A 6,761-nucleotide genomic window follows, 5' to 3' on the forward strand; every position below is an offset into this window, starting at 1 on the left:
TTTGTGGGGCTGAGAGAGCATAAACCCAACTCGTGCTCCAATGAGCAATATAAACAAAACCTGTTTGTTTGTTTGTTTTGCATGGATGATTCATATTAGTAGTCTTTTACATCCATACAGGCAAGTACAGCCAAGCTAGTGTAGCAACAGCCTTTCTCTGAGTGAGAGAGATACACAAAGGAAAGGGAGGATATGGTTAGGTAGTCAAACAGACTTTCTCACAGGGCTTGTGCAGAGGGACAGTGATTTTAGTGGTATTATCTCCCAGCTTCCATAAATTTGATAGTCCAAACTACTTCTTAAAATGTAATTTCATGTTTAATAAATGTTCATCTTCCATTTGTCTTTTCCTGTTGATCTGGAAACATTCAGCTAGCGACTTATATCTCCATGTTGCAGATGCAACATCCTTCAGAAAAGGATTCACCTACATCTTGCATCAGCAGCATGGCTCCTCCCATATTCATGCAGCTGTCTGGGGTTCCTGCACTTCATCAAATGTTAAATAGCTGACAATGCTGGATGAGTCTTTTCCCTAGGTATATTTTTTGGATAAACAGAATTAGTTTAGTTCAACTCCAGGTCACCTAGGATCCTTTTTTAAATTGGAATAATTAGTTCCTTTTAATTACAATTTCAACATTCTACTTCCTCTTTTTTTTTTTTTTCCTCTTAAGAAAAAGTTTCTCATCCTCATAGTTGCAGAAAAAAAGTTGAGTCCTAGTGAATGACAAAGTACAGAAAGTACTTAAGAAATAAACATATTTTTCAAACAATCTCTTAGTATTTGTCCCAGTTCAGATTTCTAGATGCTTGGGACTGACAGTAGTAAATTCAACTAATTAAGGAATAAAAATAAAATGTTTCTTTTTGGCTCTGTGTTACTCTATTGATACTGTATTTCTGCCACATTTAATTCAAAAGATTTACATGTATAGCTAAGAATATCCCACACTTATCTGCTAGAGAATCAGCTGCTGCAAGTACTACTAACTTGTACTCATGTTTTCAGCCGTTCTAACCTGTACACCCACAGAAATGAAATAGTTATCTCTCTTTAGGAGAAATGAAAAAAAAGGGGGGGTGGGGGGTGGGGGGGAAGGCACGTCTTTTTACTCTTCTGTTATCAGGTTTCATCTCAGCTTTGTTCTGAAATAATTTAGTTTCATATCACAAGTACACCAAGGACAGTTTTGGGAAGTTGCATGCAGAATATATGCTTAAGAAAGGCAGTAATAAGTTTTACCGATTAAAATACCAGTAAGTTAAACACATCTTTCTACAGTAAGTCACAGAAGATAGGATTCAGCTCACGTAAACTGAACCATCTAAAATGTAGATGTCCAGACTAGTCTTGTTAACTGGGCACTTCTAGAAAAAGATTCCATTTTATTCCAGTACAGCTATATAAAACATAGGATGGGCTGTGTTACTGGCCATGCCTCTCTTCAGTGACACGAATCTAGCCTACAATGTTGGACAACTTGTACAAAGCTAACGTGATTCTTATCCACAAAGCTGTTGTAGCACCAGTTGATTATCACTTGAGCTTTAAACTCAGACTTTTCTGGCCTTCATCTACATCTACAGTGTAGATGAAGATGAAAAGGAAATTCTATTTTAGCCAAAAATACAAGGGTGAAGGTAGCCGTGAGTCATAGCTGTGACTAAGAGAAATTGTTCATTGCTGATCTGACCAATTTGTAGAAGTAGCCAAGCCTCAGTCAAGCCAAGTAACTGCTGCAGGGAGGAGGAGGCTGAGGGAAGAGCTTTGGGTGGCAATGCTCCCGTGCAGCTGTAGCTCAGTGCTGGCCTCTGATCGGGCTTTGGTCAAGAAGTGCCCAGGTCCCTACATGCGGTCAAAGCTCCCTCCTTTCTGTCGTCTCTGGCAGTCAAAGTGAAGGCCAGATGGGTCCTTAAGGATCTCTCGTGCTTCCTGAGTCACAGCCTCAGCTAAACCTAACAGCATGCTTCCGTTCTGCATCGGTTACACGGGGAGGCACACGCACTGCAGTGTTTTGAAAAGACATTTCACAGGACAGAATTCTCCACTGCACCTAGCCAGAGCCTGGAAGTGGGGAAGAAGCTGGGGGAATGGGGGTTAAGGAGAAAGATTTTGAAATCAGCAAATTTGATTTTCCTGAATCTGACCTGGCACAAGTTACAACAACAGAGAAGCTCTCATAGCTCTTGGAATAGAGGCCGGGTCGGTAATCCCTCCCACTGCTTCCCTTCCCTTCTCTGGGACAGGAATTGTCTTGTTTTGGCAGAAGCAGGAGGATGTTTTTGATGCCAGCTGTAGCTGTTGGGAAAGGACAGCACAGCTGATCTCGAAAGTGGGGTAGCCGGTGGTGTTTGCAGGGAAGGAGAATCCTGCTGCACATGGAAGTAAGGTTTTGGGGTTTCAGGCTCACAAAAGTGCATGCCTTCACACGAGGGAGGAAGGTGCCATCAATCAAGGTTTCTATGTGTGTGATGAAGAAAATCAGCCTTCAATAGAATTAAATTTAAATGCATTAATTGTAGCCCAATGAGCTGAAATTACTAACATACTAGTGGTAATGTTTATCCTGTTTTCTCAAATTCTTTCTCATTTATAAGTTTTGATATTCCCTAATGGTTCCTTGCTAGGGAACGCAAACTAACTGTGTCATAAAATTGCTGATTTAGAAAACACATTTCATTTTTTCCCATTGTTACAAAAAACAATACGTGAGGCTGAAACCTACAGGAAGCATCTCTTATCATTTCCAGCCACAGGCTCATTAAAGACTCAGTGCCTCGCATTTGCGGCTATGTTTCTCGAACCAGAAATTACAAACAAGTCATTGCACTTTAATAAACGGTGAGGTTGCCCCTCATCTATCTGTGTGGGAGTCAACATGGAAGGCGAATAATAACCCCCATATCTGAGGTGGACCTGGAGCAATATGCAGGGTAGGAAGACTGGTAGAAATCAGTTTGTACTGTGGGAGCTGGGGAAGCACAAAATATTTTGATCTTGTGGAGTCTTACGGGCGCTCAGACACTTGGAAACACAGCTGCCACCTACCTGCCACTGGAGCTCAAAGTCCTTAAATTTCCCACCAAGGCCTTAAGATTAAAAATACTTCAACATCAGGTGGGGAAAAGAAGTCAAGCACAGAGAAAAGTCTCCTTCAGGTTCTAGTGGAGGTATTTTACTTTCACAAAGCCATAGGGTTGGACTGAACAGGAAACAAAGAACTCTCAAAAATGAATGTGTGTTTTGTTTTGGTTTAATCTGCTCTTTTTTCATTTGTCTGCTAGCTGATTCTTAGGCATTTCTTCAGTGCTTAATTGCGCAGTAAAGACCAAGGAAAATGCTGCTGCAGATGCTTTTGGACTGAATTTTACTCACTGTCAGCCAGATAGGCTTGTTGTTTCTCTGCCGCTGTTTTCTTTTTTTTTTGTTGTTGTTTGTTTGTTTTTTTTTGTTTGTTTTTAAAAGGAATCTAAGTCATGTAGGAGAAGTAGCAGCTCAGAGAGGTCCAACAGTGTGGTCATCTCAACTGGGATGTTTATTTGTGTTCTCAGCATCTTCATCGGTGCCACACAAATATACTGGGGCATCCCCCCAAAGGTCTTCAGATTCATATTCACACACCTGGGTGTATTTTACTGCAGTGATTGCTCCCACACCTGCTGCCAGTGAAAGAGCTGGGAGCCTGCTCAGTGACCTGCTCCATTGACCTCAGTGTAGGGTGAATAGGTTCAAGCTGGCATTTGGCTGCTGTTCTCAGGCCTGTAATATTTGTGGGTAACAGCACACAGCTTGTGGGAGAGTTTCAGTGGCCCTCAAGTGCTTGAGAACATCTGCATTTTTCACTGCAGGAGCTTCATGTTATTGCAGAAGTCACCAGGAGGCACTGTTACCTCCGCCCTCACAAGGCCGCGCATCTGGCTGGAGGCACACTTCACACCTCGCTAACTTTGTAATAGCAGGAGGTGTGGCAGATGTAAAAACAGATCTCCTGGGATGTGGGGTGGGTCCTTTTGGGGGACAGGAGAAAAAAGGGAAATTCCACATTACTCATGGGGAGGAAGGGCAGGACATTCACCACTTTTGCTCAGGGAAGGTGTGCTTCCTACCCTCAGTTCTTCCCACCCTTCCCCTCCTCTTGCTGCAGTGGGGTGGTGAGCAGCAGGCAAGTCACCCCCACCTTCTGGCTGGCAACAGGAGGCAACAGGGCAGAGCCCTCCTGCAAAAGCAGGAGCTGAATGTTAGCCTGGGTGGTCTAAAGAGCAGAGATGGTCTTTAGCAGGTTGTCCACCTTGGGTCTTGAGAATGACAGCTCCAGCACAAAGCAAGAGAGGCACTGCAAAAATATTCTAGTAGCGACCAAGTGCTTCCCCAGCGGGACCCCAGAGCTGGCTGGTGCTGGGGCTGCCCTCTTCCCCCTCCACCACTTTTGCAGGTTGCAAAGCCATGTGCTCTTTGGTTGCAGGTGTGATAGAGAGGAGAAAGGCATGCTGCAGTGCTAGCCAGAGGTGCTCTGATAAAGAGTACAGAGACCCCCTTCCTGAGTAAGTAAGCAGGTTTTTACCCCCTTTTAGGAAAATGTGCTTTATCCAGAAAAGCATAATTTTAAATCCCACTAAATTTTAGCAATTTAAACTTTGTGACCAGAATCCTGCTGGCAAGAACCTGACAGAGAAGATGGAATTGGGAGAAGAGAGAGGAATAATTGAGTGGGGATAAAAACATATATTAATGTAAAAATTTATTTAATGGAACAGGTATTCTAAGTACCTAAGAGAGCACCTTATGTACCTTATGCATTATGTACATATTGCTATTACAGCTGGGAACACTGCAGAAAATAACAAAAACAAATAAAAATATTTATGGATGAAATGAAAAGGTTTCAGGTAACATGCTGCTTAAAATTATAATTAAGCTTAAAATTATTCAGGTAAAGTTATGGTTCATGTTATCTGTTAATGTTATAAACATTAATTATGGTAAAATTAAAAATTAAGCTTAAAATTATTCAGGTAATATGTCAGATAACTTGCTGCTTAAAAGCATACAGTTTTTTTCTTGTTATTATTATTTATTTATTTATTTAATAAAACAGGTTTATTCTTTACCCATTCAGCCTTCTTTCTTAAAAAAGACCTTCTTACTTAAAGGAGCAATTTCAGGAGAGGTCACCAACCCCATCCGTGGCAGCAGCATTACGTCGCAGGACAGGGAGCACATGCTGGGCGCTGCACCTCCCCATCAGCCCCATCTACCAGTGGGCCTTCATAGCAGCCCCCTGCCTTGGACTCCCCTGTGAAACTCTCCCTTCACCTGAACAGCTCGACCCTACCTTTTCATCTTGTCTGCTGCCTCCACAACATAACCAGTTCTTTAGCAGCACTCTTTGTCACCCTGTGGCTGCTGTCTGCTGCGGAAACCAGCCGTGCTCCATTTTAGGCCTCAGGCAGCAGCCTCCAGCACTGGTGACAGCTGGGGTTTGCCACCAAATTCTGCAAGCCTATGAGATGTTTAGCACAGCTCTGCTGAGGCACGTCTTCAAATTTTGGCTTCCACTTATGGAAATGCACCTCACTTTTCAGCGCACAAATGGCGAGCAGCAACTGGCTTAGAGGTGTTACCCCAAACTGTGTCTTCCTCGAGAAATGCTGCTTGCCCTAGAGGTGCTGCAGTGGCTCACAGGTCTTTTTGTGATTTCTCCCCCCAACTATCAGTGGCATCACAACTATTCAAAAACTTCTGACTGAAAACTTCTTACTTCCCCCCTCGTTTGGTGAAACCAAGCAGAGCTCTTGTGCTTTCAAACTGGTTTTCTGTAAGATTTTTATGGTGTGCTATGTGCATGATATAGTGATAACAGTAATTCAGTTAGCCTATAGGGCCAAACTGAAGAGTTTGTTTGGGGTTATATAGGCTTTTGTTGGCATCAGTCTCCACTGTGGCTTTGATCCCATTTTTTTTATTGTGTTGCAAAGAGTTTCAACAAAAGGCAGAAATGAAGATCTGCAGATGCATTCCTGAGACATGCAATGGAAATGAAGATATGCCAGGAACTTCCTGAAAGAACTGCAGAACTGAAAATACACTTAATCTGGAATAGATACACATTGCAGTTTTATTTGGGACCTGAAAAGACTGCTATTTTAGAGCTCAGATTGCAAAAACCACAGAAAAGTGTATGCTGCGCTTTGCCAGAACATGATTGCAACTTCTTCAGGAGACAATTTTTGTCACTAAAAACAGCTCAGTGTGGACAGCAAAAAAAGCTGACCTGATGGGGAATCAGAACGTTATATCATAGGAATGGCTCTGACTTAGAAAAGCAAGATGTACATCAGTGCAGGGGCCCTGCACTCTACTCTGTACCACACCGCTTGGGCTTAAAGAAATTCTTCTAAAGCTTCTTTCCTGTTTGCACCATTAAAGGAAATGACAGAAGACAATACAATAAGCATTCAGTCATGCAGCAAAGGAATATCTGGACTGAGATCAATGTGCATTGTTGCCTGGGTCAAGGATAAGTACAGATGAGTTGACAGAGTCCGCAGTTAAAAAAACGGAATGGCAAGAAGGCCCACAGATTGGCTTTAAACTGTCTACGTATGCTTGGTTTCCTCTTTGCGATTAGTATTTGCATTGTTGGTACATTTGGTGTTAGCATGTTACATGTACATTGTCTAATAGTGTTGTGGCTTTTGTCAGCCGTTTATGGGCACAGCCCATCACATAACGTGGCCCCTGATGTCTTAAAAACACG

At 42.6% G+C, this 6,761-nt stretch overlaps 1 long non-coding RNA gene across 1 annotated transcript; it reads right to left on the reverse strand.

Moving 5' to 3' along the window:
* Positions 1-3,379: 3,379 nt before the first annotated feature.
* LOC121058768 lies at positions 3,380-6,279 on the reverse strand. Its single transcript, XR_005814338.1, has 3 exons — positions 5,337-6,279; positions 4,111-4,220; positions 3,380-4,011 (listed from the first exon to the last, which is right to left on the reverse strand). It is a non-coding gene; the product is annotated as an uncharacterized LOC121058768 (long non-coding RNA).
* Positions 6,280-6,761: the final 482 nt, after the last annotated feature.

The sequence above is a fragment of the Cygnus olor genome, chromosome 1, assembly GCF_009769625.2.
Source record: "Cygnus olor isolate bCygOlo1 chromosome 1, bCygOlo1.pri.v2, whole genome shotgun sequence".
NCBI lineage: Eukaryota > Metazoa > Chordata > Aves > Anseriformes > Anatidae > Cygnus > Cygnus olor.